The 23,627-nt window shown below is 44.1% G+C and overlaps 1 protein-coding gene and 1 long non-coding RNA gene across 5 annotated transcripts in view; both read right to left on the bottom strand.

Annotated features, from left to right (window-relative positions):
* vti1a (vesicle transport through interaction with t-SNAREs 1A) overlaps positions 1-23,627 on the bottom strand; it is a 329,248-nt gene that overhangs the window by 5,083 nt on the left and 300,538 nt on the right. The window lies entirely within an intron of this gene.
* On the bottom strand, positions 8,977-22,754 carry LOC116981119. Its single transcript, XR_004414167.1, has 3 exons — positions 21,526-22,754; positions 21,317-21,319; positions 8,977-8,987 (listed from the first exon to the last, which is right to left on the bottom strand). It is a non-coding gene; the product is annotated as an uncharacterized LOC116981119 (long non-coding RNA).

Below are 23,627 nucleotides of genomic sequence, written 5' to 3'. Positions count from 1 at the left end.
TCCATACAATTTTTTTTTAAAAAGGTCGTGTCCAAAAGTAAAGTAATTTGGCGTGTGAATATATGGGAATTTGAGTGTTGGAAATAACAGTTTAAAGAATCAAATTATAGCATGGTGGTTTTAATTAAACTGCTGACACTAAAAAGGCTAACATTTGCAGTGATTTTAATGTCCAGTTTGGCTAATTCTAAATCTACAGTGGGTCAGTTTTGGAGCCATGTCTACATTATCTCAGCCAAAGGTACAATTATGAGTCCATACTGATAGGAAATTTGGTCTGCATCAGAAACGCATACTGCCAATATATTATTACAACCTTTTGTAACCAGAGTTTTATTTACTATGGTAAAACAAGATGAGATGCAGAAGTCCTTACAAGTTCCATTATGATTAGGTGGAAGGATGATAATTAGTAACATCCGCACACTATTAATCTTGTGATAATTATTAATGACTTCCAATTCACCACTCTTTTCTTTAGTTTGTGAATTGTTTTAAAAGACACCAAAAAGATAAAATTGAAAATGTTAATTCTTTACCTTTTCCTTTACCTTTAATGTCTTTCTCATTCAATCTTTCTTTTGCTTTCTCATATTTTTTCTGGTATCGGTTTTGGTTTATTATTGTCAAATCTACTGAGATACAGTGAAAAACTATGTTTGGTGTGCTATCCAGGAAAATCATATCATATATGGATGCACCAGGTAGTGTGAAAGACAAAACAAACAACGCAGAATCTAGTGTTGTTGCTACAGAGGAAATTCAGATTAAAAAAACTGCAAGGACTGCAATGTGGTAGATTGGAAGATCGGGAATTCATCCTTAGTATATGGGAGGTCCGGTCAAGAGTTTGCTAAGAGTGAGGAAGAAGCTGTTCTTGAATCTGTTAGCACATGCTTTCAAGCCTTTGTACCTTCTGCCTGACAGGAGAAACATTATTTGTTATCCTTTTTTTTGCTTCACCCTCCTCGGTTGTTTGTTACTCAATCCTTAAATCTCTTACGTTGTTAAATGGATGGTTGCTCCAACTACTCAAGTCTCTGAGACCCCCAATGTGACTTTATCAGCTGAAGCCTCCAGCAACTGCGGACATTCTGACCTGAGGGGCTCAGCAATCAATCTGGCGAGAAGTGTAAAACTTAGCAAAGTGAAACATTGACGATATCTACAGATGAGGGTTATGTTTCTATTGTTCTGATTTAATATTAAAAATAGTCAAACAGAAACATTGTCAAAATGCTATTTACTTTAATTGGGTAATAGGTTTTTTGCTCATCTGAATGCAATACAAAGTACAGTCAGATTGACTACAACCTTACGGGTCAGGTATAGATGTGGTAAAGATTATCTTTGGATGATTTATCAGGTTACGCAGTTATAAAGTCTGTAAACAAAAGATGCTGTTGGGTTAAATAAAAGAATTACTTGTTGGGTTAATGACCACTTTGTATATCCTGCATTTGCAAATAAAAACTGCCTGGCCTTCATAAAGGCTGCAAGTTTGTCTGCAGACCTCAGCTGGGTTTTTCCGGCCTATTGGGTCTCCACAGATAACCCCATTACCAGGTTAAACGTCGGCTGAAGACTGTCTTTGTCTTTGCTCCCATGGGAGTAAAATCATCATGTCCTGTGAGACAGTTCACCCAAGGGCCTGGCCCGGATCCGACAGCACAGCGAGGCCTTCAAATACCTGGCATTTGTGGACTGCAAATCCACCATTATTGGTTGAAGACAACAAACACAGTCAATTTATGGATTAGTAGACTGGTGTGCTATTAACACCGTGTTTTAAATTACAATTATAGTTCTAAATGTGCAGTCACGGTGGCACAGTGGTAGAGTTGCTGCCTTACAGCAAAATGCAGCGCCAGAGATCCGGGTTCAATCCTGGCTACAAGTGCTGTCTGTATGGAGTTTGTACATTCTCCCCGTGATCTGCGTGGGTTTTCTCTAAGAACCTCGGTTTCCTCCCACACTCCAAAGAAGTACAGGTTTGTAGGTTAATTGGCTTGTTTAATTGGCTTGATAAAAAAATAGTAAAATTGTCCAAGTTGGCGATATGCAGAGAACTGCCCTGCCGACTACAAAATTCAGAAGGTTCACAAGGTTCAGAATTGAAAACAGAATCTACAGCTGAAACCAAATTAAAATCTTTCTTTGTACTTGTTTGTGGAACAAAATTGCGCTAAAATGATGGCCACTGTATCCTCCTCTATCGATAATGGGGCAGGTTTAACGAATACACTAGATTGCACGTCTGGAATCTAGAGCCAAAAAATTGGAGAGCAGCTGGAAAAGCTCAACAGGTCAGGGGTGCAGATTTTAAGGAATGGGAGGGGCGGTACCCGGACGTGGCGTCGAAGGATGAGAAGTCAAAGCTAAGAAGTGGAAGCCAAATAACCGAACGGAAATGATGCCGAAAAGCCAAATAACCGAAAGCGTACAAAGCCAAAAAGCCAACTAACCGAAAGAGCGGGACGCCTAAAAGCAGACTCACCGAAAGGCCGCTATGCCAAAACGCCAACTCACCGAAAGGCTGCGTCGCCTACAAGCCAACTCACCAAAAGGCCGCGCTGCCGAAAAGTCAAATAACGGACATGACGTCGCCGGGGGGGGAGGGAGGGGGGGGACGGGACTTGTCAGTGATTGGTCCAGATCCCCACATCCATCACATCACTGGCTGATGGCGACGGGAGGGTGGGGGTCATTTTCCCACACAAGCCATAGGTGACTGGGCACCTTGACTAAGTCTGAAGGGTCTCGACCTGAAATGCCACCCATTCCTTCTCTCCAGAGATGCTGCCTGTCCCACTGAGTCACTCCAGCATTTTGTGTCTATCTTTGGTGTGACAGTTGTCTCATTTCATCGGCTGAGACCATTCAGGTCTGAAGAATGGTCTTGACCCGAAACGTCACCAATTCCTTGTCTCCAGAGATGCTGCCTGTCCCACTGAGTTACTCCAGGTTTTTGTGTCCATCTTCAGTTGAAACAGATTACAGATCATCTGGTATTTTGAGTGTGGGAGCTTGTGTGCATTACGCAGGCAGCCGGACAGTATTACTGTGTTTAAACAATAAATATAATGTGCTTCTGGTTGTCAAGAGGGGGGGTGGGGGAGTGGGAGGAAATAAAATTATTCGTTGTCATGCACACTGGCCATCGGCCCGCCAGGGAATTTGTGTCCCCCCCATGTTTTAAAAGCGATTTACTATGGCTGCCAATGCCCCGAGCCATCAGTCTCCGCGGCCGGAGTGGGGGGGTGAATCACCTTGTGTGTGGGTTGGGGTCCGGGGGTCAGGGGGGTAAATCAGCCTGGTGTGAGGGTTGTGGTCCGATGGCGGTGCATCGCGGTCAGTGACTCTGCGTGGGCGGAGGGACCAGCCTGTCCCACACCTCTTCTCCATCCGGCCCCGTGTGTGTGCATCTGCTGCCGACTCACAGCCCGTCACAGTGCGGCCACATGGGGGAGATGAGGTGGAGGGTGGCCGTGGGAAAGTGGGGGCTGTCCCGAGGGATGCGCTCCTTCGGCCGCTTACAACTTGGTGCTCAGGTTCAGAGTGCCCAGTCACCTATGGCTTGTGTAGGAAAATGACCCCCACCCTCCTGTCTCCATCGGCCAGTGATGTGATGGACGCGGGGGTCTGGACCAATCGCTGACAAGTCCCGCCCCCCCGGCGACATCATGTCCGTTATTTGACTTTTTGGCAGAGCGGCCTTTCGGTGGGTTGGCTTGTAGGCGATGCAGCCTTTCATTGAGGTAGCGATTCGGCATAACGGCCTTTCGGTGAGTTTGCTTTTAGGCGTCCCACCCTTTCGACTAGTTGGCTTTTCGGCTTTGTACGCTTTTGGGTTATTTGGCTTTTCGGCGTAGTTTCCGTTCGGTTATTTGGCTTCCACGTCTTTGCTTCGGCTTCTCGTCCTTCGACGCCACGTCCGCACACGGGGAGGGGCAGCTACTTATAGAATAAGAAAACCTCATAAACACTGATGGAAACACCAGGGATTTATTTTGCCAAATTACTGGCACAAACAAGGAGTTGGAATGAACAGTACTCAGCTTAGTTTTACTGTTGGCTTTACTCAACTGGTAACTTGAAGAGATCTGAAGAAGGGTTCTGATCTGAAACATCACTGATCCATGTTCTCCACAGATGTTGCCTGAGGTACTCCAGCACTTTGTTTCTTTTTTTTTGCAGTTCCTTGTTTCTACTTGAAGAGCCCCAGACTTTGTAACTGGTTTCGGAACACCAGTTATCCCCTACTTATGTTTCCGCTTGGATATTTTTCCTTTAGTCCATGCTCTACTCTAAGCTAGGATCAGCCAAAAAACTGACTTTGCTCCAAGCATTTGCCAATATCGTGTACAGAGCATGAATATGAACAGACTCGGTGAGCCTCAGTCCCTGATTGGAAACATTTGAGAGCTTAACAACGCTGCACGAGGAAAATGTATTCAAAGTCACAACTATATCAGCAATCATAACAAAAGGCTGGTGCCTTAACAACTGAAAAATGGGCAGTGAAAAGAAGCACATGACCTTATGCGCATGTATTTCTCACATTCAATTTTACTGTGGGTTTCATTAATTTATCTAATTTGCTGGTGCTTTAGACTTGGAGTAAAACTTCATGACTCCATCGGTACTCTAGAGAGCCATAAATCCTTGGTGCATTATTCCCACTCATTTTAAGTTTAGACTTTACAGATACAGCGAGGAAACAGCCCTGTGATCCACCGGATCCGCGCCAACCAGCGCCCACCCCATACACTAGCACTATCCTACAAAATAGGGACAATTTACAATTTACAGAAGCCAATTAACCTACAAACCTGTACATCTTTGGAGTATGGGTGAAAACCGGAGCAACCGGAGAAAACCCAGGGAGAAAGTACAAACTTCGTACAGACAGCACCATAGTCAGGATCAAACCTGGGTCTCTGGGGCTGCAGGGCAGCAACTCTACCTCTGCGCCACTGTGCTGCAGAGCAAAATAAATGGATTGGAAGAATAACTTGTACATTAAATTTGCAAATAATGTGGATGGTTCCCATATAGTAATATGATATTTTGTGTCCGAATACGAACAAAAACGTCAGCAAGGTGTCGTTTTGTTCCCCTGATAGACATTGTACTGTTGGCTTTGTGAGATAAAGAAGAGGCTATTCACAAAAAGACCTGACCTGTGGCTTTTATTCACATGGGAGGATGGGGGTGGGGTGGGATGGGTGGGGGGAGGTGGTGACCCTCAGACATGAAATTGTTCAAAGTCTAATGGCACTATTCACCACCGACAAAGGGTGCAAAGATGGAAATCTTTGATAGTTTTCAAACTGTAAAGAAATATACAAAGACCCAGGATGGAGGGAACAAAACTGACAATCATGCGTGCAGTTTAATCCTGCCAATCTGACAAACCAAACCACGATTCAAATGTTTGCAGGGCTTATGCTGACAGTAGACAGAGTTTAATAGAGAAATTTCACACCAGCATGTCGGGAGTCTTAAAGCAGTTCATGCTCATTGTAAAATTTATATTTAACAAGTTAACAAACCAGTTGTTTTAAACAGAAGCATTAATTTGTATTTATGAATATAACAAAAGTCAATCTTGTTGGAGGTTCTTGCTTATTTTGTAAACATTTTAATTTGTTTCCACACAACTAAATGTAGATATGTGGCCGTGTCCAATTAACCCTCAGTGGGGAATTATTAAATTTTTAAGGTGGTGTAAGTACCAAAAGCAGACAAAGACCACAGGCTAGGCTTCTGTTGTCATTTTACAAGTACTGACTCTGGAGGATGGGATCCAATTTCCCATTTTACATAAAGCCAAATGTGGTAACAAAAAAACTTGTGTAATAAGAGATTTGTGATAAAGTAGATCCATCAGTACATTTCTTCCTGTGGTGATTCTTGCAGTTTGCCGTTGAGGGCCTTGATGGGGACAAAATATGCAATTGCTAGAGTTCGCCGTAATGTTTTAACTAGGTGGAGTTGGAATACTGATGGTGTCAAATCTCTTAATTGTGCTTGTTCGAGTCTGTGACAAGGGTGGGGGAGAGTAAGAATACGATAGTTGGGTGTACTCAGGCTAAAGAAACCCACTACCTCACCTTTACTCAGCTGTAGTTAAACCTTTGTTGTGTTGCTGCTATGAAAGCAAAATTCCATTGATAAGGACAACAGCCCATCCTAAATGAATGGAAGACGAGAGAGCATCAAGTTCCAGAGCAGGTTCAATGCGACAAGATCAGTCGAATTAGAGATTGTTGATTTACCGACTTTTTAAAGTTAGAAATACTATACTTAAAGGAACATTTACACATTTGTCAAAATTGTGCTGTAGGAGATATGATGTGGTCTAAAAAATGCCACTTTTAATCATGCAAGTGCCACCTTTCTCAGTCCCAGATCCAATACATTATAAGCGATATATATAACAAAAATAAAGTGAAGGCATTACAAAATACAAGATAAAGAGCTTCAAAACGATTTCTCTTGAAAGTGAACATTCATAAATATTTCAGTTTTTGTAGGTAATAATCTGGTCAGGTTTCAGTGGAAGAACTGAAACCTTTTGCGGAGAGGTCTTTACACATGAAAATCTTAATATGGGCTGCTCTCTGCAATTTTCTGCGAACTTTAGTAGTTGCCTCCAGCACATTTTACAGCTGCAACCTCAGAGCACCTTACAGGTGGGTGGCTTTTTTTTTTATCAGTACAGTGCAGATTGGTTGATCTCCAAACTCCGCATCTCCCCAGTGATCGGTCGGATGATACCAAGGTTTCTTCCCTGACTGGACTTAAATCAAAACAACAGTCAGAACATACCTTCTGCAGTGTATTTGTTTCACATTCACAGGTGAAAAAGACGGGGCCAACTGCAACCAGAATATTGCTCTTGTCTCCATGCACCTGAGGCTAACAAGAAAGACTCCGGGCAAATTATACTTTAATGACCACACAGTGAACTCACAGAATTGTTCAAGAATCCTTTTCTTTTTCATCTTCAACATTATTCCTTTCCCTCACTTGCTCAGGAATTTTAGAGAAAGCTTTTCAGAACCTTAACCAAGCAATATTGCATCACCTGGGCAGAGTGACTAAAGGGAAACCAGATGGAAATGAACACAATCTTTTAATAAAACACATCCTATTTTCCAGATATTTTTGTACTTATGTTATATATTACTCCAGGCAGAGGAAGAAGATATGTGCGCTATTACTTCGTTCCAGCTTGCCAGCACCAATTGCCTTGGCTGCTACATAAAGTGTAGATTGAGGAGATTCAGTACATCAGCTCTTGAACTTCTACAGGTAGAGACCATATAGACTGGTCGCGTCACTGCCTGGTTTGGCAACATGAACGCCAAGGAACAAATAAGATTGCAAAAAGTGGCAAACACTGTTCAGTCCATTGCGTGTAATGACGTGTTTTTAACTGTTCTTCTTCTTGAGCAAGGGTCTATCAATTCCCAGGAGGTAATAGGGATGTTGTATTTCTTCAAGGATGTTTCCTTTGTCCACCTGATAACCTCTTTCTGTGACATATTGGAATAGAGTGTCAGCAGAGCATTTGAATGCTGTAGTCTGTGTCTAAAAGGAGCCAACTGAATGTAATGAAGGTTTCAATGGTGGAGATCCATAGTCTGGGAGAGGATGCTGATAGTTGTTTGCTTATCTTTGCAGACAGTGTTAGGTGGTATTTCCCCAGTTATTTAAAATACCTGCTGTCAAACACTCATTTTCTCAGTTAGGCATAGCAGGGGGTGATTTTCATCGTCAAGTCCTGTCTATTGTCATATGCACAAGTACGGTAAGGTACATGAAGAATGAAATATGCTTGCAGCAGCATTACAGGAACATAGACACGGACAACACACAAAACATAAATTATACATATGTTATATATAAATTATACAAGACAGTGAATAGAAAAAGATTGTGCAAAGACGGGACATCAGTGCAAAAACACAATCAGAAAGCAAGTCCATGGTAGTGCAAGAGGTGGTCCTTAGTGTTCCCTTGTTGTGGTAGGATTACATTTGTACAGGTCAGTTCAATTATATTCCAAATTACTAATGCGCAGAAAACTAAAACATAAGAATAAACATGCAACCAAATTTGCAAAAGATAATTTCTATGAGCTTCACTTTCACTGTCTGCTTGAGAAGTGAATGAGTTGGTTCTTGTTGACTTAGAGCAGATGGTTATCTTCGTGACCATGAATGGCAACCATTTGTACCAGGTGCGCATGGGCATCTGCCCACATGTGGGAAACGTGAAATTCCGGGATAACCTGAGAGTCAGAGTTTGGTATCATTAAATGTCTACTCTGCTGGTAAACCAGTGAACACAGTTATGGAGAGATCTCTCCTTGGACAGTGTCTAGATTCACTTTGTATCTAAACCTGAGAGACAGACTTGCAAATAGTGATCCTATGCATTTGAATGGATTTGCCAGCCTGAGGCAAAAGGCAAATATAGTTACAGGTACTACTCATTTTACTTTATTTCATGTTTTTAAAATTTATGGTTAGTTTATATTTTAACGATCTATATTTTTTTTAGTTTTGCCATTTACATTTATTTGACTCGGAGACATTTAAAAAAAACTGTTACAAAGCCTTTGACAGCCAGCAAGCTTGGGCGGGAAGGTAGTGCTGGTGGTGAGGTCGAACAGCCCACTGGATCCAACAGGATTCAATCCCATGTCTAAGAAAACAAGAGCTATTCTTACAAAAACAATCTTTTAAAATGTCCTTTGTGTTTAAGAAGGAAATGCAGATGCTGGAAAATCAAAGGTACACAAAAAAGCTGGAGAAACTCAGCGGGTGCAGCAGCATCTATGGAGCAAAGGAAATAGGCAACGTTTCGGGCCGAAACCCTTCTTCAGACTGATCGGGGGTGGGGGGGGCGGGGACAAGAAACGAAAAAGGAGGAGGAGCCCGAAGGCTGGGGGATGGGAGGAGACAGCAGGGGGACTGAGGAAGGGGAGGAGGCAGCAAGGACTAACAAAATTGGGAGAATTCGATGTTCATGCCCCCAGGATGCAGACTCCCCAAGCGGAATATGAGGTGCTGTTCCACCAATTTCCAGTGTTGCTCGCTGTGGCCATGGAGGAGACCCAGGACAGAGAGGTCGGAGACGGAGTGGGAGGGGGAGTTGAAGTGCTGAGCCACCAGGAGGTCAGCTTGGTTATTGCGGACCGAGCGAAGGTGTTCGGCGAAACGATCGCCCAACCTCCGCTTAGTCTCACCGATATAGATCAGCTGACATCTAGAGCAGCGGATGCAATAGATGAGGTTGGAGGAGATGCAGGTAAACCTCTGTCGCACCTGGAACGACTGCTTGGGTCCTTGAACGGAGTCGAGGGGGGAGGTAAAGGGACAAGTGTTGCATCTCTTGCGGTTGCAAGGGAAAGTGCCCGGGAGGGGGTGGTACGAGAGGGAAGGGAAGAATTGACAAGGGAGTTATGGAGGGAGCGGTCTTTGCGGAAGGCAGATATGGGGGGAGATGGGAAGATGTGGCGAGTGGTGGGGTCACGTTGGAGGTGGCGAAACTGACGGAGGATAATAATAATAATATCTTTTATTGTCATTGCACATCAGTGCAACGAGATTTAGTATGCAGCTCCAACCGATGAAAAAGAAAAGTAAAATAAATAAATAAGCTGTGTGTCGCGACCATCCGAGGGAGACAGTCCAGGGGGGGGGGGGTGGGGGGCACTCAGCAGGGCCGGTTCAGAGCCGCTATAGCTCTTGGAATAAAGCTGTTTCTGAGTCTGGAGGTTCGGGCGTAGAAGGCCTTGTAACGTCTGCCGGAGGGAAGTAGTTCGAACAGTCCGTTACAGGGGTGTGATGAGTCTTTATGGATGCTGACGGCCTTCCTGCGGCACCGTGTGTGGTAGATGCCCTCCAAGGCTGGTAGCTCTGTCCCAATGATCCTCTGCGCTCTGTGGACGACGCGCTGAAGAGCTCTCCGCTCCGCCTCCGTGCAGCTGAGATACCACATAGAGATGCCATACGTTAATATGCTCTCTGTGGTGCAGCGGTAGAATGTTGTCAGCAGCTGTTGGGGCAGACCAGTCTTTTTTAATGTCAGCTGTGCCTTCTTGACCAGCGCAGTGGTGTTGGTGGACCATGTGAGGTCCTCTGAAATGTGAGTGCCCAGAAACTTAAAGCTGGACACTCTCTCCACACTTTCCCCGTAAATGGAGATTGGGGCGTATTCTCCATTATGGGACCTCCTGAAGTCAATAATCAGCTCCTTGGTCTTGGAGGTGTTTAGTGACAAGCAGGGTGGGAAGAAGTGTAGTCCAGATAGCCATGGGAATCAGTGGGTTTATAGTGGATGTTGGATTACTTGTTGTATGTGACGGCTGGTGGGGTGAAAGGTGAGGACTAGGGGGACTCTGCCCTTGTTGCGAGTGGGGGGATGGGGAGAGAGAGCAGTGTTGCGGGGTATGGAAGAGACCCTGGTGCGAGCCTAATCTATGGTGGAGGAGGGGAACCCCCGTCCCCTGAAGAATGAGGACATTTCAGATGTCCTGGTGTGGAACGCCTCATCCGTGGAGCAGATGCGGCGTAGACAGAGGAATTGGGAGTAGGGGATGGAGTCCTTACAGGAAGCAGGGTGGGAAGAAGTGTAGTCCAGATAGCCATGGGAGTCAGTGGGTTTATAGTGGATGTCGGTCAGAAGTCTATCACCTGCAATGGAGATAGTGAGGTCATTTTAAAATGTCCTGTTTTTTTCTCCACTGTTATTCTCTGATATCTTAGTTTTAAAAAGGAACCTGAGGAATTTGCCATTTTCATCATCTCAAAAAAGAAAGCTTTTAACCTGCATAAACTGATGATGAATAAGTTCAAGCAAAACAATATAATTGTGAGGTGTTAGTGCATTTCAAAAGGATTGTATGAACTGTCTTAACTGTACACCCTGCCCTTTTGCAGCTTTAAGACATTTTGTATTGCAACAGGAAGATTGAAACAGCTTTTGTCTGTTTACCTCAGCAAATAATCACATAATGTGGTTTGTTATAGGGCAGCACGGTGGCACAGAGTAGAGTGCTGCCTTGCAGTGCCAGAGACCCGGGTTCAATCCTGACTAAAGGTGCTGTCTATATGTAGTTTGTACGTTCTCCCCATGACCTGGCTGGGTTTTCTCCTGATGCTTCGGTTTCCTCCCACACTTCCAAGTCGTACAGATTAGTAGGCTAATTGGCTTGGTAAAATTGTAAATTGTCCCTAGTGTGTGTAGGATAGTGTTAGTGTGCAAGAATCGTTGGTCAGCACGGACTCGGTGGGCCGAAGGGCCTGGATCCACATTGTATCACTAAACTAAACTAAATGTGAAGGAAAGTTGAAAATGTCGCAACTACTCCACATAGACACTTCAATAAATTACAGCCTTGGAAATAATATGAATTTACTTTAATAGAAATGGAGTGTGAAATATCTCTGCTGTGAAATGATCGTGGTCGTAGCAAGCACTCCATTTGGCCCCTGCATTGTGCATAGGCTGAACTGTGCTTGTTCAAGAAAACTTCTACAGACTTATGTACTGTTACGACCTGTGGATCATGGCAAGTCAGATGTTATGTAAGTTGGAAATGGAAGTGCGACCGTGCTCGTCTAAATTGACTATTTGTACTGTGTCGAACCAGTGGGAAACCACGTAGGAGCTCCGATGTGGAAACTATGTGGGAGCTCCGACACGGTGACCATGTCAGGGTTCCGACCCTGAGATCATGTGGGGGCTCCGATGTGGAGACCATGTGGGTGCTCCGACACAATGGTCATGTGGGTGCTCCGACACAGTGACCATGTGGGGGCTCCGACACAGTGACCATGTGGGGGCTCTGACGTGAAGTCCATGTGGGAGCTCCGACGTGAAGACCACTTGGCAGCATGAACGAGAACAGTTGACTGATTTGCTGATATGACCGCATTGACTGCTACTGAGACAACCCAAACACGCAACTCAGATTAAAGCAGTGGCCTTAAAGAATTATTTACGTTAGTGCAAAATTATGTAAGTTGCCTATCAGGTAAACCATGGAGTGCCTGTATTTAAATCCATAACAACATTAAGTTACTGAAAATATGAGGATTGGCATGGTCTGATATTCCTAATTAAATGAGAGTCAAGAGTCAAAGTGCAAGAAAGGAATAAAAAGCTCTACAATCAAATATTCTGATTCAGTAGTCACTGATTTATACTCATAAAATTACAAATAAATTTTGGAAAAAAACTAAAACACATAAAAAACTACATCAAGCTTAATTATCCACAATTATTTTCAGCACAAGTTGTCAAAGAGCCAGAACTTTAAAATATTACCACAGATTTTGCAAACCCAACATAATTTTGACTGTACCAATAATTCCTTTTAATACCGCTGCCCTGCATCCTGGGGGTAGCGTTGGTTTTGGAGCCACCGCAGCTGCCTGTGAATTCACTTTGACTGCTAATGCCTTTAGATGTGGGTAACTATGCGACCGGGAGCTCCTAAAGCAAGGAAGTGCCTTTGTTCTTTGGTGAAAACTTATTTGATATTGGGACAAAATGTAGTGCCAACATTTAGTGCATTAAAAACCAGTGGCATGCAATATTGCGGCATAAGAGGCCGAGCATGTGGATGCGACACGACCTGCAATGGCACAGAGCTGTGGAGCACCAGTGGACGACACTGACAACGTTGCTTGGCCGGGCTGACCCAGCAATGTCACCATTGGAGCTGCAGTAGAGGACACCAACGGCTACACTTGGTCAGGTCGACCCTCAACGCTGCCAGGACAACGGACCTTTATGGCCAAGTTAAAAACTGTGCACTTATAACAACTTGAACAACTACAACAATCTAAAGCCGCGGTCTCCGGTGAGGAAGAGCCGATCCTGGACTGACTCTGGACTCTGGTCCTGTCCATGGAGGAGGACTGGCCAAATTTTTGTGCCTTCCACCACAGTGATGAATGCTGTGGTGGATGTTTGTGTTACATTTTGTGTGTTCTTTATTATTGTATCGCTGCTGACAACCCAATCCTTGCCGGGTCACTGCTCGTGCGGTCGACCGGTTGGTGCAGAGAGTAGCTTTGAATGTTTGTCTCTTCGTTGATTGTGTCCCTTTCTTTTTTAAAAAGCTATTGTAATGCGCCCTTTAAATTGCCCCTCGGGGATGAATAAAGTGCTTGATTGATTGATTGATTGATTGATTGATTGATGAAAATGGTGCCAAACCTAGCGACGCTTGTATATAAAGAATTTCACTGTACCTCAGTACATGTGCCAATGATGTACCATTGACCCATTTCATATAGAAACATAGAAAATAGGTGCAGGAGTAGGCCATTCGGCCCTTCGAGCCTGCACCGCCATTCGATATGATCATGGCTGATCATCCAACTCAGTATCCCATCCCTGCCTTCTCTCCATACCCCCTGATCCCTTTAGCCACAAGGGCCACATCTAACTCCCTCTTAAATATAGCCAATGAACTGGCCTCAACTACCTTCTCTAACCTTTTCTTTTATAACCTATGTAGTTTTGTCCCTGTTGTTGTTTCACCCCTTGTTGAGCTCTTCACAACAGCCCAAATATATATTTACACCAGGCACATCTTGGGGTATCCTGGGGGGTTGGCCTAGTTCAGCAGCGTGCTTCGCTTTTACATTGCTGGTTTATTTAAATATTGCACAAAAAAATATCAAAATGCAGTCTGAAGAAATGAGAAGAAGCTCAGGGCAGAAATGAAATTCTTATCAAATACAGCGTTGCAACTTATCAAAGTCAATTTTTAAAAGAATTGTTGGTCAGTGACAAAACTGAATGTAGCGAGTGGATGAAGAGCTGGCAAAGTTAGTGAGAAATGGTCAACACAAATTAAGCGGAAGATATCTGGCAAACCATACGAGTAATACACTCCGTTTCTTAAAACGCAAATCCTTCAGCTTTGTGCAACAGCTGGATCTCAACTCACAATGTTTGTTGAAAGGGTGTAACAATAACCATGCGACTACTCCTTGAAACTATGCAGTTCATAAATTTTTATTGTTTGCCAAGCATTGAAATCTCATTAGGGGTCATAATTCTGCCGTACATTGTGACCCTCCCTGATAGTGGAGCTGAAGAATTCAGTGAGGACGTGCACTGCTGGCGAAGGTGCATGTCACGCTACTGTGCAAGGATTTGCTGCGCTCTAATTCACCGATACATCATGCTATCACGTAACAGTCTGACTATTTGTTTTACCATTTCAGCTGTAATTCATATTTGTGGCTTCTGCAGATATACAACATCCACTGTGACTACAGCATCTGTTCAGCAGTTGTACCGAACTTGATACCCACGCTAGGTTTTGAGGCATTACATTATTCAAGTACTCCTTCAGGTTATGGAGGCATTTTCATAAAAAAACGTTAAAAAAAAAACTGTTAAGGGCAAACAATCTAAAATATTGTCCTCATGGATTACAGAAATGACCGATTCTGTGTTATAATGCCTGAAGGCGAAAGCTGTGCTCAGTATTGTACACCAGAGACCAATCCTGGGAAACAAGAACAAATAATGAATCTCTTTACCAGAGAACCACAGTTTTTAATTATAGTCCTATGATATTGTTACTTCATTATATATTTCAGCAGTAGGGCTATAGGCATTGAAAACACATTTTATTTTTTAATGGCAACGGCTTATTTAGGTATCTTTACTGAAATAGTATCATTATAGTAACTACTTTGTGCTAATGCCAGAGTGAGGATAGAATGCTGGGTTAACACTGGTCTCAGGCATAAGAAAATGCAGTTCATGGCGTGCACACACGCATCTGAATAGCAGTTACAATTTAATGTTAATTTGCTGAAAGGACGGTTGGCCTCTTGATGACGTTAAAATAGATTCGAAATAGAGATCTACTATGTTCCAAACCAGCCGCGTCCTAGTAAACTGTCTGATCTATCCTTTTGTGTGGGGCCTTGGCAACTTCCAATCAACTACCTAAATTTAATTTGGATAACTTCAAAATATAATAGACTTGCATATCAGTGCCGAGGGAGATCCACTTAAAGCATAGGACAACACAGGTACAGACCCTTCGGCCCACATAGTCTGTGCCGAACATGATGCCATGACCAAACCTACCTGCATAATTCATATCCCTCCATTCCCTGCATATCCATGTGCATATCCAAAAGTCTCTTAAATGGCACTATCGCATCTGCCTCCACCACCATCACCACCCCTGGCAGCGTATTCTAGACACTCACCACCCTCTGTGTAAAAATTGCAATGCACATCTCCTTTAAACTTTGACCCTCTCACCTTAAAGCTATGCCCTCGGGTGTTTGATATATGTCCATCGTGGGAAATGGGTTCTGACTGTCTAAACATGCCTCTTGCATGGCAAAATCACCTTACGGTGCATTACTTAACAGAGTTATTCACAATCTACGTGCTCTGGCTACTTTTACACAGCATGTGTGAGCCCCTTGGGTTAGAGATGTGCTTAAGAGCTACAAGTTGAGGTCAATGGTGAAATCTAAAGATTCATTCTGTACTTTGGGTTGTAACTTAGCAGTCATTGGTAGATAACCACAGTCAATATTTGTTTTATTGAATTCTGTGCCTGAGTTGGGAACAGATGGGAGGGGAGCTTTTGGCAGAAAGGAAGATCCAATTTAAAATCACTCACTTGTATATTTAAAGGGGCCATTTATTCTCAGTATTGTTCACTGTTAACAAAATGTAATCACACCCAGCTGGAAGTTTATAGCACAGATTAGTTGGATTACTTGCTTGCATTTAATTAAGCAGTAAATATTTCCTTTAATTTATTTTGGGTTACATAGGTAACAACTCTTAATCGTGCCCCTTATCAGTGGAACACACCTTCATTCAACTATTTGCCTGTTCAATTTCAGGGTCAAATTCCCTACATCTGCCTTAAATGCATTTATCACACATTCTTCTCCACTGCTGGTCATATAGTCATAGAGTCATACAGTGATACAGTGTGGAAACTGGCCCTTTGGCCCAACTTGCCCACATCGGCCAACATGTCGCAGCTACACTAGTCCTACCTGCCCACATTCGGTCCCTACCCCTCCAGACCTGTCCTATCCATATACCTGTCTACCTGTTTCTTAAATGTTGCGATAGTCCCTGCATCAACTACCTCCTCTGGCTGCTTGTTCCATACATCCACCACACTTTGACAAAAGTTACCCATCAGATTCCTATTAAATCTTTTCCCCTTCACCTAAACCTATGTTCTCTGGTCCTCGATTCACCTACTCTGGGAAAGAGACTCTCTGCATCTACCTGATCTATTCCTCTAATGATTTTATACACTATCGGATCACCCCTCATCCTCCTGCGCTCCAAGGAATAGAGTCCAGCCTACTGAATCTCTCCCTATAGCTCACATCCTCTCCTCCTGGCAAAATGTTCATAGACAATAGACAATAGGTGCAGCAGTAGGCCATTCGGTCTTTTGAGCCTGCACCATCATTCACTGTGATCATGGCTGATCATCCACAATCAGTACCCCATTCCTGCCTTCTCCCCATATCCCCTGACTCCGCTATCTTTAAGAGCTCTATCTAACTCTCTCTTGAAAGCATCCAGCGAATTGGCCTCCACTGCCTTCTGAGGCAGAGAATTGGCTTCCAAGGCAGAGAATTCCACAGATTCACAACTCTCTGGGTGAAAAAGTTTTTCCTCATCTCCGTTCTACATGGCCTACCACTTATTCTTAAACTGTGGCCCCTGGTTCTGGACTCCCCCAACATTGAGAACGTGTTTCCTGCCTCTGGCGTGTCCAATCCCTTAATAATCTTATATGTTTCAATAAGATCCCGTCTCATCCCTCTAAATTCCTGGAAAGAATACATCTTATCTGTACCCTTTCCAGCTTGACAACATCTTTTCTATAACACGGTGCTCTGAACTGAACGCAATACTCTAAATGCGGCCTCACCAATGTCTAATACAACTGCACCATGACCTCCCAACTTCTATACTCAATACTGGCTGATGAAGGCCAAAAGCCTTGTTGACCATCCTAGCTGCGACTCCATATTCAAGGAACTATGCACCTGCACTCCTAGATTCCACTGCTCTACAACACTACCCAGAGCCCTGCCATTCACTGTGTAGGTCATGCCCATTTTTTCAAAATGCAACACCTCACATTTCTCTGCATTAAATTCCATCAACCATTCCTCAGCTCACCTGGCCAATCGATCAAGATCCTGCTGCAATTTCTCACAACTATCTTCGCTATCTGCAAAACCACTCACTTTTGTATCATCTGCAAACTTGCTAATCTTGCCGTGCATGTCCTCATCCAGATCATTGATATAGATGACAAACAGTAACGAGCCCAGCAGCGAACCTTGAGGCACACCACTAGTCACAGGCCTCCAGTCCGAGAAGCAACCTTCCACCACCACCCTCTGCTTCCTTCCATGAAGCCAATTTTCTATCCACTCAGCTATCTCTCCTTGGATCCTGTACAGCCTACCATATGGAACCATATCCTTCCATTACTATTCCTATCAATTCTTGCCATTTCCTGTGAAATTGATATTCTCTCTCCAACTGGCTATACAAACAAAACACAAATAAACCAACTATTGTAGCATCCTGAGTCCTACTGTAGGGAATACTATTACTGGTGTTGATAATGATCTAAAAAAGTGTTAGTATTTTTTATGTCAAACTAGAGTAAAATATGGTGGAGTCTGAAAATCGGGAATAACACAAAACGAAATGCAGAAATTACTCAGGTCAAAGCTGAGTCTCACGTTGCGAGTTGACACAAGAGGTACCCCGAGTGAAAGACTCGTGGTTGTGTACGAGATTGCAAGTGTATGATCAAGAGTTTAACCGAGTTCCCACGGGTATGACAAGTTTGCCGTTTACTTGTCATTTCTGCGATGTTCCAAGTTCGTCTCCCGAGTTACTCTTGAGCCAATCCTGATTGAAGTTTTGTTTTAATAAGCAACAGTGTTATGTTTTAATAAGCAACAATGTTAAAGAAGACCTCTCCATCCTGTGGCTTTGTTTTAAAGATAGAATTCAGCGCGGCCGCATCTATTGATGTGACCTACAAAGGGAAAATGCGCACCATCCAGTGCGAGAGCAGTTATACTTATGATTTGATTGAAACACACAGGTTTGATATGTTTTAATTGAATTTACTGCCATGTCTACACACTGCGGGGAGACGGGAGATTAAATCTTTGAATGTGGACGGATGTGCACATCAGATTGTTCGGAGATGGAGCTCAGGGTTCGCCTCCTGAGCTGCTTTGGTGCCCAGGCGTGAGTTGAGGTGGAGAGAGGTTGGGGGGGGGGGGGGCGTCATTAATCTGTCTGGGGTGACATGGCTCTTGGGTTAGGCTGGGATCATTCTCTGCGGGATGATCTTAAAGCGGGAGACAAGTGTAGGAGAGGTGTACTAACTGTGTTGGCAGACACTTTGGAAGTGATTGCCCACCAGTCTCAAAAGCCGCTGTGTCTCCCTGTCCCTGGGATAGCAGGGGGCGACCAAACAGCACAATACCCCCCTTCCCCTCCACGCCAACACGAAGGGCAACGATCCCAAGGCTTTAGCGTCAGGAACAGCGGGCAGGCGACAATCACCTGCCATAACGCGAGAGAGATCATGCACTGCTGTAGGTCTCCTTTGCACGTCAGTGTTTCTGTCTTTCTCCACTCATTGTTGGCCCTATCTGTCACCATCCCCACCTACACCCCTCTGCTTCCCGGCTATGTGTGTGACCCCTTCCCTCCCTTCTCCAGCTCCCCGCCCATTGCACCGGCGCGGGGGCTTTGCACTGTCTTCACGTCGGCGATGCCAGCAGGTCAGTGCCAGTCGCCCAGGGGCAGCCGCTCCCTTCAGTTTCCCAGGGGGTCGGGACAGGACTGGAGTTGGGAGGGAAAGGTGGGGGGGGGGTGGGTTAGGTGAGGAGGAGAGTGGGGTTGTTTGCAGTTGCAGAGGGAGGGGGCAAGGGTGGTACAGTTCCCAGTCTCAGCTCCTGTCCAGGGGGGTGGCTGGAGACGTCAGGACCAATGGGACACCGACCCCCAGGCCCACCAGGCCCACTGCAAGCACGGAGAACCTAGAGACCCACAGCCAACAGCAACTCCAGCCCAGCCCCGCTCCAACTCCAAAGGAACCCGTTCCCCGATGGGCCGCTACAGCGACAAGTGGCAGTTCGCCCACAGCCCGAGCTGCGCCCCCTCATCCGCCACCTCAAGAACAAGACGTACCTTGCACACCATCAGCTTCTGCCCCTACGGTACCCGCTGTCACTTCATCCAGCCGGCAGCTGCCCACCTTCAGCAGGATCTCGGTGTCGGACTGAGGGGAGGGGGGTGGAGGTGATGGGCTGCAGGCTCACACATTACTCATGACAGGATAGACATTACTATTTTTAATAATAGGAACATTTTACGATGAAATGCGGAAAATATAGTCAAGAGCCGGCGTGACCGCTGACTCCCATCCCCCCCCCCCCCCCCCGGTCCGGGGGGGGGGGGGGGGGGGATGGGAGTCAGCGGGCATGCCGGCTCTTGACTATTTTCTGCATTTCATTGTAAAATGTTCCTGTCATTAAAAAATAGTCGCTGGGAAACTGAAGATTGTCGCTGGGAAACTGAAGGGAGCGACAATCAACTGCTGTCTGCCCGCTGAGTTAAAGAGTTCCCACGGTAGACTCACGATACACTAAGGTAAACGCACGGGCCACTACGTTCTTACAACAAGTTAAAATGTTTCAAATCTTAACCACAAGAGTAAAATTGACTCGTGGAAAATTTTAAACATGTTTGATTTTTTGCAAGAGTTGACAAGTTTCACGAGTACCTGCCGTTAGCGCCACGAGTCTCTAAGTTGCGTCCACGAGTTCCGTACGTTAATCGTACATTATTACCACGAGTTTTAACTCGGGGTACCTCTTGTGTCAACTCGCAACGTGAGACTCAGCTAATAGGCAGTATGGGTGAAGAGAGAAACACGGTTAATGATCTTACATCACGAGTTCTAATCAAAGGTCATTGTCTGAAATTAACCTATGATATATGAGATGTACTCAGCTTTCTTAATAACACATATACAGGCATATCTTGCACAGGCACAGTGTTGCCTTATCAGTGCTGTCTTATTTACACGTAGACAATATTCACTAAATCAATAAATAACCATGGATGTACATATTTACTTAACGATGAATCCTCCCTGTGTTGCGTGATTCCAAGCTTATGAGACACTTCCTTCAAAGTTTGGCATCAAAAGCTCAAGAACGATATTCCCAAAAAACACTTTAAGGTGGCATGAGGAATTTAGTAGTATTTAACCAATACACTAAAGGAAAGGATCACTGGGGAACCAAGCCAGAGGTATTTTGTTTTATGAATGCTTGTTAAAAGTTATGCTGTTTCTTTTCTTTCCTAAAATTTAGGCCACTTGCAAAAAAATACCGCAAAAGCAGTTCTCTAGAGCTATAGTATTTCAGATGTCAATGCTCAGGAAGGAATTTACATTGGAACTTAACTCATTGGATAAAACACTGTTGGATTCACTGCTGGTACCTTCACATTTAAAAATAAACTGCCTAGTTACAATAAACGATAGAAACTAAGAAGTGGGGGTGTAATGCACTGTCACTTTGTGTGATGACATGACATGCTTTAATTCCAGAGAAAAGAACTATCCAGGTTATGCTATCCATGTCTTGCTACTTTAATCGAGGAATAATATAGGTATTCAAGGCACTCAGGTACAATTCCATGGTGGGGATTGGGTAAGTTATTCTCAGCTTGCTCAACTGATCAGCTTTATTGTGGAGCTACTTAATATTGATAAATTGGCTCTGGCCCATCTGGATAACAGGAACATATAGTGTCCATCAACTACAGCTTGGCATTCATCACCTCCAAATTCATCACCAAGTTCGAAGACCTTGCAACTGAATCCTTGACTTCCTCATTAGCGAACCTCAATCAGTGCAGATTGGTGATAACATCTCCTCCTCACTGACCATCATCACAGGTGCACCTCAGGGCTGTGTGTTTAGCCCCCTACTCCACTCTCTTTACACCCATGATTGTGTGGCTAAGCACAGCTCCTATGCCATCTATTAATTCATCGACAACACCACTGTTGTAGGCTGAATCACAGATTGTGATGAGTCGGCGTGCAGGAGAAAACACCTGGTTGGGTGGCGCCACAACAACCTGGTGCTCAACATAAACATGACTAAGGAACTAATCCTTTGACTTCAGAAAGTGAATAATGGGAAATGACATCCTAGTTTTCATTGGTGCATCTGCGAGGGAGTAAGCAGCTTCACATTCCTGGGTGTTAACATCTCTGATGACCTGTTCTGATCCCAGTACATAGAGGCAATCACAAAGAAGTTGTGCTTGTGCCTCTACTTTCTTATAAGTTTAAAGAGATTCGCCATGTTACTGAATACTCTAATAAACTTCTATAGATGTACTGCAGAAAGTAACCTGACTGGTTGCTCATGCCTGGTACGGCAATTCCAACGCACAGGAAAATAAGCTGCAGAGAGTGGCGGACTCAGCCTGGTTCATTACAGGCACTGTATTGCCGTCCATCGAGAGCATCTACATGAAACGCTGCCTCAAGAACGTGGCATCCATCATCAAGGATCCACATCAACTGGTAAAGCCCTCTTCCCGCTGCTAACGTTAGGCAGGAGGAACAGAAGCCTGAAGTCCCACATCATCAGAACAGGAACAGTTACTTTCCGACAACTATTAGGTTCTTGAACCAACCTGCACAACTCTAAACTGTAGAAACAAAGAACTGCAGATGCTGGTTTAAACCAAAGATAAATAGTTACTGCTGAGTTCCATGCTGGCTGTGACACATTTGGAAGCTCAGAAATTGTCAAGGAAAAATGAAGTTCAGAAGCTCTAAATTAAAAAAAGCTAATTTTGTACAAAATCATCTTTCTTTAATTTCATTCCATGTGCAAGTATTGTTTGATTGTTTTGAAGAGACAGTCAATAATTCGACAAGGTTAAAAGAAGGTGGAAGGGTTTGGGACGAAAGGCTGTGGATTCACAGCCAATGCAGGATGTGGAGCACGAAGTCTAAGCCAGAAGATTCATTCATATTGAAGGTTGTCTTTTCGATGAGAGCCAGGAAAATCCATTGCATGTGCATCATGAGGTGCCCAAGGGTTCTATATAACCAACAGAAGCTTAATGATTACCATGTGGGATTGGGTGTTCTCTAAACATACAGACCATATGCCAATGGCACCAGAAATAATCATTAATATAAATAATTGTGTACAATTCCTGCAGCAGCTTTTCTCAGAACTAATATGCCCATGTCTAACTGTGATGAATTCATCCAGCAATTTACAAAGCTCGAAGAATAAAATCATGTGAGTGTGGTATTTAAAGTGGTTTCATAGTTTCACATGGATTATGCAGGTTTGTTTTGGACTTCAAGTTACTTTTAGGTCCCTCGTGCCTTTTTTTACAGTTTTTGTGTTCCATAAGTGGATTTTGTTCTGGCAACTGTTGTGCTCCACTTTTTCATCCTCTTCAGAAAATGTTTATTTCATTCGGGATAGGTTCAGGTTTGCCTGTGGAATGGGAGGAGGAGGGGTTGCAGAAACGGTGAGAGAAGGAGTTTTAAGTAGAAGGTGGATGAAGGCAATGCCTGTGAGTCCATTCCCACAGCTGGTCTTCATGATGAACCTTCCATGCCTTAAGAAAGATCCCGACCCGAAACATCACCCATCCATGACCTCCAAAGATGCTGCCTGACCCATGAGTTACTCCAGCATTTTGTGTTTCAAGCAAGATTCCATCATCTGCGGTTTTTAGTGCTTCCATGTATTAACTTCACTGAGCAACAATAAATAAGATGGCCTGAGCTACATTATGGGAGCTGTCATTGAATTATCCAACCAGCTGCAACCTCAGCTGGAATACCATGGACATCACTGCAGCGATCATCTGCCCCACAGCCCTTCACTTTGTCCTCATGAAGCTGCTCCAGTCCACAATGAATGATATAAGTATTGCATCTCATAAGCTTCATGCGGACAAAGTGAGGACAATACAGACATACTGAGGTGACTGAGGCTCTCCATACCATCAAGAATACATTGCCCGTGCACAGAGTGAAGGAAACTAACCCTAAGCTCAAGGTAGAGTTGATCGGAAAAACAAACCTGATGCACAGTCTCGAACCAAAACATTGACAATTCCTTTCCCCTTGACTCGCTGAGTTCTCCCAGCAGTTTGCTTTTGCTCCAGTTTCCAGCATTGCCTCTTATGTCTCCGTGGAATGGATTACATCCACATTTCATTGGTTCCCTTCATCAGCCTGAGACTTGTGTCACCGAATATGGAATTGGTTTGTAAATATATAGGGCTTCTGGAGTGGCACTGGTAAACGTAAGGGCTGATCTACAGCCTTTGCAGTTATATTCTCCCTCTTTATAGTTTTGCAGCCAGAGTGCAATTCCCACTTTAAAAGCTTGCTTTCAGTGGTACTATAGATGGATGATTTCCCAAGAACATCCCAATAGGAATATAGCCTATAAGCAGCATTGTGAGCTTCAAGC

Source organism: Amblyraja radiata, chromosome 15, assembly GCF_010909765.2.
Source record: "Amblyraja radiata isolate CabotCenter1 chromosome 15, sAmbRad1.1.pri, whole genome shotgun sequence".
In the NCBI taxonomy this organism is placed as follows: domain Eukaryota; kingdom Metazoa; phylum Chordata; class Chondrichthyes; order Rajiformes; family Rajidae; genus Amblyraja; species Amblyraja radiata.
The sequence above is the reverse complement of the archived record's forward strand: the minus strand, read 5'-3'. Positions and strand labels throughout refer to the sequence as shown.